This window comes from Gadus chalcogrammus, chromosome 11, assembly GCF_026213295.1.
Source record: "Gadus chalcogrammus isolate NIFS_2021 chromosome 11, NIFS_Gcha_1.0, whole genome shotgun sequence".
Taxonomy (NCBI): Eukaryota; Metazoa; Chordata; class Actinopteri; order Gadiformes; family Gadidae; genus Gadus; species Gadus chalcogrammus.
Genome location: NC_079422.1, coordinates 27,391,873 through 27,402,123, shown reverse-complemented (window position 1 = coordinate 27,402,123; position 10,251 = coordinate 27,391,873). Strand labels below are relative to the sequence as shown.

The window sequence follows — 10,251 nt, the reverse complement described above, 5'->3', positions numbered from 1 at the left end:
CCCCCCCCCCCCCCCCTCTCTCTCTCTCTCTCTCTCTCTCTCTCTCTCTCTCTCTCTCTCCCCCCCTCTCTCTCTCTCTCTCTCTCTCCCTCTCTAGCCACACCCTTCAGCGCACACACCTGGGCTCCTTGTCCGTCCTGTCCTGACTCACCTGCCTGGAATGCTGTCCTGAGTGGGAGCTCTGAGCCACAGGTTGGGCGCTGGGTTTGTTCTCCACGTCCTCCCCTCCAACACCAGCGGCTGAACGCAGCACCGGGTAAGGTCGTCTAACTTTATACCATCAGGTTCGATACGGGGGCTAATCTCTGCCCTAAACAGGACTGAATTTATTATTTTCTATTCCCCTTTGAAATTCTTGCAACTTGTATTTCAGGTTGAACCATTTCAAAACCACCATTCAAATATTCACTGTTCACAAATTCAAAAATGTGTGAACATTTGTGATATTCAAATATGATATTCATTATCATAATGATATGTAGGCTAAATGCATGTGCGTTTTTGTGTTTATCCTGAGTTTTACTGCTTCACTATTTTAATACAATAGCAGGTGGAACAGCTTGTCATCAAACCAGGAAGAGTCACACCCTCATGCTAATATGAGCCAATAAGAAACAGGTTGTGACAGCAGCTGCCTGCTCTGTGTAAAAAATAAATGGGATGCTGCTGCCCAGTCTGGATGCTATTTTAATTTCAGTAACATAGCCACTATTATCAACGTAGCATACAGTAGCCACTTATTATCAACGTAGCATACAGTAGCCACTTATTATCAAACGTAGCGTACAGTAGCCACTTATTATCAACGTAGCGTACAGTAGCCATTATTATCAACGTAGCATACACTAGCCACTTATTATCAACGAGCATACACTAGCCACAGTATGAAGGAGTCATAAGGAGCAGGTTGGGTTGTGGGCCATGCTCAGGGCGGGGCTGGGGTCAAACCCCTAACCCCCCGCCCCCCCAGTCAGTGTGAAACCAGGTCAGCGGTCAGAGGCGGAGATGCCGGCCAAGAAGAAGGCGTCAGCGTCTGGCGCGACGCGGCGGCGGCGTGGTGGCAGCGCGGATGCTGTGGAGCATGCTGGGAGTGTTCGAGATCAACCAGGACCACGACTTCTACGACCTGGCTGCTTCATCAAGACCGGACTACAGACGGCCCTGACGGACAACCTGGACCCCCCCCCCCTGGTGAGGCCGCCACCACACACAGGAGGGAGGGGGGAGGGAGGGAGGGAGGGGGTGGGGGAGGGAGGAGGGGGAAGGAGGGAGGGAGGGGGAGGGGGGAGGGGGGGAGGGGGGAGGGAGGGAGGGGGGGTGGGAGGGGGGGAGGGAGGGGGAGGGAGGTAGGGAGGGAGGGAGGGAGAGAGCGAGACTCACCAGAGCGTCCAATTAGTATGATAACAATGTAAATGTGACCAACCAAGTTAGTATTTACGGTTATTATTGTTTTATCATTGGATGAATTAAATGTGATTGGTGGTGGTGCAACATGTGACTCAGACTCCACCCTCCTCCCCACACACCCCAGGAACAACTGACAGCTGATTGTTTCAAAAAACAGGAAATCAGGTCCATGAGGTGAGTGACTTTACCTTCACAGGAATAAACATTAAGTTAATGAACTTAACTTGACAGTTTATAAACATTAAGTTAATGACTTAACCTAAGGTATTATCTAAACATTACCGTTTATAATCATTACAGTGATACTTAACATTACAGTTCATTCACATTACTACTATCCACAAACAATACAGTTTATAAACATGACAGTATATCTACTCATCATTAAAGTAATCTTAAACATTCCAGTTATATGAACAATATGGTAACTCCACTAGACATCCCTGTCATGTTATATTAACAGGGAGAGGTTAGGGTTACTTAACATGTCGTGTTCTTATAAAGGGAGAGGGTTAGGGTATTAGTGTAGCTCTCCTGGAGAGCTTCAGCCTGGAACTTGTCTCAGACTGGACCTTGTCGCTGACTGGACCTTGTCTCAGCCTGGACCTTGTCTCAGCCTGGACCTGTCTCAGCTGGACCTTGTCTCAGACTGGACCTTGTCTCAGCCTGGACCTTGTCTCAGCCTGGACCTTGTCTCAGCCTGGACCTTGTCTCAGCCTGGACCTTGTCTCAGCCTGGACCTTGTCTCAGCCTGGACCTTGTCTCAGACTGGACCTTGTCTCAGACTGGACCTGTCTCCAGGGCTTCCAGAGCGGACCTTCTCGGGCCCGGTGTTCAGCTCCTTGAGGAGGTCCTGGGTCTGAGCGAGGAGGAGTATCGCTCCTCCCTCAGCTCCGACGACTTCTACCTGCAGTTCATCAGCAACTCCAAGAGCAAGGCTGACTTCTCATCACGTACGTAGACCTCCCCTAGACCCTACAGATCAGGAACCGGTTCTTCATCACGTACGTAGACCTCCCCTAGACCCTACAGATCAGGAACGGTTCTTCATCACGTACGTAGACCTCCCCTAGACCCTACAGATCAGGAACCGGTTCTTCATCAGTACGTAGACCTCCCCTAGACCCTACAGATCAGGAACCGGTTCTTCATCACGTACGTAGACCTCCCTAGACCTACAGATCAGGAACGGTTCTTCATCACGTACGTAGACCTCCCCTAGACCCTACAGATCAGGAACCGGTTCTTCATCACGTACGTAGACCTCCCTAGACCTACAGATCAGGAACCGGTTCTTCATCACGTACGTAGACCTCCCCTCTAGACCGACTGGGACGGTTCTGAAGAGCTCACTCAAACACGCGTGACAGCCCATCTCCTCTGAGAACGTCTGGGGGTCTTCAGCTCTTTGGAAGGAGAGCGTATGGTCAGGTGAGCCGTGGCTCCTCCCCGTTCTGCTGGGAGCTCAGCGAGTTCTACCAGATGTTTCAGCTGGGCGGTCAGAGGCCTGCTATCGTCGTTTCATCATGGTTGGTTTGACTGTGAGTTGCTCTGGATGAGAGCGTCTGTGAACGTCAACGTTAGGAGCACATGTGAACCAGACGGTCAACACTTGTCTGAACACGGCTCTCTCAGGAGCGTGCACCTGAGCTCTACACCAGGAGTAGAAACCAGCCACCGTGAGGTCCTCACGCCTGGTGTCTCTCTCCTGCAGACACGACAAGAGGTTCTTCTGAAGACCCAGAGCCATCGAGAAGTGAAGTTCCTCCTGTCCAACCTGCGCTGTACGTGGACCACCTCAACAGATACCCCACTCCCTACTCGTCCGCTCCTGGGTACGGCTATATCTTCTGTATCTTCTGTGTCCTCTATATCCTCCATATCTTCTATATATTCTGTATCTGCTATATCTTCTATATCTTCTACATATTCTAAATCTTCTATATCTCCTGTATCTACTATATATTCTGTGTCTTCTATCTCTATATACTCTATATTATCTATATTCTATATCCTATATATCTTCTGTATCCGCTACATCTTCTGTATCCTCTATACCTTCTGTCTTCTATATCCTCTATATCTTCTGTATCCTCTGTATATTCTGTCTCTTCTATATCCTCTGGTCTATATCTCTTATTCTGTCTCTTCTATATCCTCTATATACTCTATATCTTCTGTATCCTCTATATATTCTGTCTCTTCTATATCCTCTAGTCTATCCTCTATATCTTCTGTCTCTTCTATATCCTCTATATCTTCTGTATCCTCTAATATTCTGTCTCTTCTATATCCTCTAGTCTATATCTCTATATCTTCTGCCTCTTCTATATCCTCTATATCTTCTGTATCCGCTACATCTTCTGTATCCATCCACCTTCTGTCTCCTATATCCTCTATATCTTCTGTATCCTCTATACCTTCTGTCTCTTCTATATCCTCTAGTCTATATCTTCTATATCTTCGTATCCTCTATATTCTGTCTCTTCTATATCCTCTAGTCTATATCTTCTATATCGTCTATATCCCCTTTATCCCTATATCTTCTATCCTTTACGTTGTGAACCTCTCTCCCTCAGGTGTCCATAAGATCACCGTCCCAAACCACACCAAGGTAACCAGTGAAACCAAGGTAACCAGGGTAACCAGGTAAACCAGGGTAACCAAGGGAACCAGGGTAACCAAGGGAACCAGGGTAACCAGGGTAACAAGTGAACCAGGGTAACCAGAGTAACCAAGGGAACCAGGGTAACCAGGGTAACCAAGGGAACCAGGGTAACCAGGGTAACCAGGGTTACCATGTAACCAGGGTAACCACTGCTCCCTCAGCATGTCTGTACACTGGCTTCTATTCTCTGCTGGTATTCTTTACTACAAACTACGGTTTTCTACTGTATTTACTGTATACTTCTATATTGTAATGTATAATACTGGAAAGGGCTGCATTGTTCTGTATTTTATATATACTACTATGTACTACTGCAGAGTATTGTAGTTACTGTGTAAGACTATATACTATACACTCATATACTACTACTACTATCTACCCCCCCTGTCTCCCCAGAAGTACTTCATCATCATGCAGGTGTGTCTTCCCTGACGACAGAATCAGCAGCAGGTAGGGGTTAGACAGTACAGAGATGGGTCATTAAGGAGCAGGTAGGGGTTAGACAGTACAGAGACAGGTCATTAAGGAGCAGGTAGGGGTTAGACAGCACAGAGCCAGGTCATTAAGGAGCAGGTAGGAGTTAGATAGTACAGAGACAGGTCATAAGGAGCAGGTAGGGGTTAGACAGTACAGAGACGGGTCATTAAGGAGCAGGGGGGTTAGACAGTACAGAGACAGGTCATTAAGGAGCAGGTAGGGGTTAGACAGTACAGAGACAGGTCATTAAGGAGCAGGTAGGTGTTAGACAGTACAGAGACAGGTCATTAAGGAGCAGGTAGGGGTTAGACAGTACAGAGACAGGTCATTAAGGAGCAGGTAGGGGTTAGACAGTACAGAGACAGGTCATTAAGGAGCAGGTAGGGGTTAGACAGTACAGAGACGGGTCATTAAGGAGCAGGTAGGTGTTAGACAGTACAGAGACAGGTCATTAAGGAGCAGGTAGGGGTTAGACAGTACAGAGACAGGTCATTAAGGAGCAGGTAGGGGTTAGACAGTACAGAGACTGGTCATTAAGGAGCAGGTAGGGTTGAGACAGTAAATAAACAGGTCATTAAGGAGCAGGTAGGGGTTAGACAGTACAGAGACAGGTCACTAGGGAGCAGGTAGGGGTTAGACAGTACAGAGACAGGTCATTAAGGAGCAGGTAGGGGTTAGACAGTCCAGACACAGGTCACTAGGGAGCAGGTAGGGGTTAGACAGTACAGAGACAGGTCACTAGGGAGCAGGTAGGGGTTAGACAGTCCAGAGACAGGTCACTAGGGAGCAGGTAGGGTTAGACAGTCCAGACACAGGTCACTAGGGAGCAGGTAGGGGTAAGACAGTACAGAGACAGGTCACTAGGGAGAGCAGGTAGGGGTTAGACAGTACAGAGACAGGTCACTAGGGAGCAGGTAGGGGTTAGACAGTACAGAGACAGGTCACTAGGGAGCAGGTAGGGGTTAGACAGTACAGAGACAGGTCATTAAGGAGCAGGTAGGGGTTAGACAGTCCAGAGACAGGTCACTAGGGAGCAGGTAGGGGTTAGACAGTCCAGAGCAGGTCACTAGGAGCAGGTAGGGTTAGACAGTACAGAGACAGGTCATTAAGGAGCAGGTAGGGGTTAGACAGTCCAGAGACAGGTCACTAGGAGCAGGTAGGGGTTAGACAGTACAGAGACGGGTCATTAGGGAGCAGGTAGGGGTTAGACAGTACAGAGACGGGTCATTATGGAGTAGGTAGGGGTTAGACAGTACAGAGACAGGTCAGTAAGGAGCAGGTAGGGGTTAGAAAGTACAGAGAGGTCACTAAGGAGCAGGTAGGGGTTAGACAGTCCAGAGACAGGTCACTAGGGAGCAGGTAGGGGTTAGACAGTACAGAGAGGGTCATTAGGGAGCAGGTAGGGGTTAGACAGTACAGAGACAGGTCATTAAGGAGCAGGTAGGGGTTAGACAGTCCAGAGACGGGTCATTAGGGAGCAGGTAGGGGTTAGACAGTCCAGAGACAGGTCACTAGGGAGCAGGTAGGGTAGACAGTACAGAGACAGGTCATTAAGGAGCAGGTAGGGGTTAGACAGTACAGAGACAGGTCACTAGGGAGCAGGTAGGGGTTAGACAGTACAGACAGGTCACTAGGGAGCAGGTAGGGGTATATAACCTGTATCTGACCTCCAGGTACGACATTAAGGGCTGTGAGCGGGGACGCTGGACGGCGCCGACCCACAGGGCAGCCCGGTCATCAGCGTGCTGAAGGACAACAACTTCAGGGACAGATCACACTGGGTACACTTTACTAAACTACTGCACTAGATCACACTGGGTACACTTTACTAAACTACTGTATAGATCACACTGGGTACACTTTACTAAACTACTGCACTAGATCACACTGGGTACACTTACTAAACTACTGTACTAGATCACACTGGGTACACTTTACTAAACTACTGCACTAGATCACACTGGGTACACTTTACTAAACTACTGCACTAGATCACACTGGGTACACTTACTAAACTACTGCACTAGATCACACTGGGTACACTTTACTAAACTACTGCACTAGATCACACTGGGTACACTTTACTAAACTACTGCACTAGATCACACTGGGTACACTTTACTAAACTACTGCACTAGATCACACTGGGTACACTTTACTAAACTACTGCACTAGATCACACTGGGTACACTTTACTAAACTACTGCACTAGATCACACTGGGTACACTTTACTAAATACTGCACTAGATCACACTGGGTACACTTTACTAAACTACTGCACTAGATCACATGGGTACACTTTACTAAAACTACTGCACTAGATCACACTGGGTACACTTACTAAACTACTGCACTAGATCACACTGGGTACACTTTACTAAACTACTGCACTAGATCACACTGGGTACACTTTACTAAACTACTGTACTAGATCACACTGGGTACACTTACTAAACTACTGTACTAGATCACACTGGGTACACTTTACTAAACTACTGTACTAGATCACACTGGGTACACTTTACTAAAATACTGCACAGTACTAGATCACACTGGGTACACTTTACTAAACTACTGTACTAGACACTGGGTACACTTTACTAAACTACTGTACTAGATCACACTGGGTACACTTTATAAACTACTGTACTAGATCATACTGGGTACACTTACTAAACTACTGTACTAGATCACACTGGGTACACTGTTCTAAACTACTGTACTAGATCACACTGGGTACACTTTACTAAACTACTGTACAGTACAGTAGTTTAGTAAAGTGTCCAGTGTGATCTAGTACTGTGCAGTAGTTTAGTAAAGTGTACCCAGTGTGACTAGTACAGTACTAGATCACACTGGGTACACTTACTAAAATACTGCACAGTACTAGATCACTGGGTACACTTTACTAAACTACTGCACTAGATCACACTGGGTACACTTTACTAAACTACTGCACTGTACTAGATCACACTGGGTACACTTTACTAAACTACTGCACTACTAGATCACACTGGGTACACTTTACTAAACTACTGCACTGTACTAGATCACACTGGGTACACTTTACTAAACCACTGCACAGTACTAGATCATACTGCATACACTTTACTAAACCACTTAACATACGCTACCATACTATACTGTAATCTACCGTAACATACTCTACTGTAACATACTCTACTGTACTCTACTGTAAGATACTCTACTGTACTCTACTGTAACATAATCTACTGTAAGATACTCTACTGTGCTCTACTGTACTCTCTGTAAGATACTCTACTGTACTCTACTGTAACTACTCTACTGTAAGTACTCTACTCGACTGTAATGTACTCTGCTGTACTGTACTCTACCGTACTCTACTCGACTGTACCGTACTCGACTATACTGTACTCTACTGTACTGTACTCTACTGTACCGTACTCTACTGTACCGTACTCTACTCTACTCTACTGTACCGTACTACGTACTCTACTGTACCGTACTCTACTGTACTGTACTCTACTGTACTGTACTCTACCGTACTCTACTGTACCGTACTTACTGTACTGTACTCTACCGTACTCTACTGTACCGTACTCTACCGTACTCTACTGTACCGTACTCTACTGTTACTGTACTCTACTGTACTGTACTCTACCGTACTCTACTGTACCGTACTCTACTGTACCGTACTCTACCGTACGTACTTACCGTACTCTACTGTACCGTACTCTACCGTACCTACTGTACCGTACTCTACTACCGTACTCTACTGTACCGTACTCTGACCTTACTCTACTGTACGTACTCTACTGTACCGTACTCTACTGTACTCTACTGTACCCTACTCTACTGTACCGTACTCTGTGCAGGGCCGGAGCGGTCGTGGTTCGAGGAGCAGGTGGAGCTGGACAGCGCGTTCCTGCGGAGCCTCAACGTGTTTGGACTACAGCCTCCTGATTGGCCAGCAGGCTCTGCACCTTGACGAGCTGGACCAGAGGCACTCGCTGGCCACGCTCGTCAACCGGACCACAAAGTAGGAGCTGTGGTGTCTGTGTGTGTGTGTCTGTGTGTCAGTGAGTGTGTTTGTCTGTGTCTGTGTGTGTTTTTGATGTTCATGTGTGTGTGTGTGTGTGTGTTACCGTGTGTGTGTTTGTCTCTGTCTGTGTGTGTTTAATGTTCATGTGTGTGTGTGTGTGTGTGTGTGTGTTACCGTGTGTGTGTTTGTCTCTGTCTGTGGTGTGTTTATTATGTTCATGTGTGTGTGTGTGTGTGTGTGTGTGTGTGTGTGTGTGTGTGTTACGTGTGTGTGTGTGTTGTCTCTGTCTGTGTGTGTGTTTATTATGTTCATGTGTGTGTTTGTGTGTGTGTGTGTGTGTGTTACCGTGTGTGTGTTTGTCTCTGTCTGTGTGTGTGTTTATTATGTTCATGTGTGTGTGTGTGTGTGTGTGTGGTGTGTGTGTGTGTGTGTGTTTATTATGTTCATGTGTGTGTGTGTGTGTGTGTGTGTGTGTGTTTATTATGTTCATGTGTGTTTGTGTGTGTGTGTGTGTTACTGTGTGTGTGTTTGTCTCTGTCTGTGTGTGTGTTTATTATGTTCATGTGTGTGTGCGTGTGTGTGTGTGCGCATCTCTCCCCCCCCACGAGCTCATACTGATCATGTGACCGCAGGTCTCTGGATCTGGACGAGGGCCCCCCCACCCGGCCCCTATGAGAGGCAGCGCTCCCTGGATGAGGAGCAGGACTCGGGGGTTCCCGGTGGTGGGGGGGTCCCCCTGGGGACCCTGCCAGGCGGGGGGGCAGAGGGGAGTTCCACGCTCGCCACCGCCGGCTGCTGCCGGACTTCCAGAACGCGGTGCACGTGCTGGACGGGCCGCAGCGGCGCTACTTCGTGGGCATCATCGACGTGTTCACGCAGTACGGCTGGAGGAAGAGGCTGGAGCACTGGTACAAGGCGCTGCGCTTCCCCGGGCGCAGCTTCAGCACGTCAGCCCCCACGCCTACTCCCTGAGGCTCTGCCAGTGGGTCCGCAGCCGCACCCAGTGACCCCCCGGGCCGCCCAGTGACCCCCCCGGCCACCAAGTGACACCGGCCACCCAGTGCCACCCCCCCCCCCCCGGCCGCCCAGTGACCCCCCGGGCCGCCCAGTGACCCCCCCCCGCCGCCCGCGACCGACCCCGCCCAGTGACCCCCCCCGGGCCGCCAGTGACCCCCCCCCCGGCCGCCCAGTGACCCCCCCGGCCACCCAGTGACCCCCCCAGGCCGCCCAGTGACCCCCCCAGGCCGCCCAGGGACCCCCCCGGCCACCCAGTGACCCCCCCGGCCACCCAGTGACCCCCCCGGGCCGCCCAGTGACCCCCCCGGGCCGCCCAGTGACCCCCCCCCCCGGCCGCCCAGTGACCCCCCCAGGCCGCCCAGTGACCCCCCAGGCCGCCCAGGGACCCCCCCGGCCACCCAGTGACCCCCCCGGGCCGCCCAGTGCCCCCCGGGCCGCCCAGTGACCCCCCCCCCGGCCGCCCAGTGACCCCCCGGCCCCCGGTGACCCCCCCCCCGGCAGCCCAGTGACCCCCCCGGGCCGCCCAGTGACCCCCCCCCGGCCACCCAGTGACCCCCCGGGCCGCCCAGTGACCCCCCCGGCCACCCAGTGACCCCCGCCCGGTGCACCCAGTGACCCCCCCCCGGTGCACCCAGTGACCCCCCCCCGGCCACCCAG

The 10,251-nt window shown here is 50.2% G+C and overlaps 1 pseudogene; it reads left to right on the top strand.

Annotated features, from left to right (window-relative positions):
• The first annotated feature begins 1,005 nt into the window (after positions 1 to 1,005).
• LOC130392395 (phosphatidylinositol 4-phosphate 5-kinase-like protein 1) lies at positions 1,006 to 9,584 on the top strand (annotated as a pseudogene).
• Positions 9,585 to 10,251: the final 667 nt, after the last annotated feature.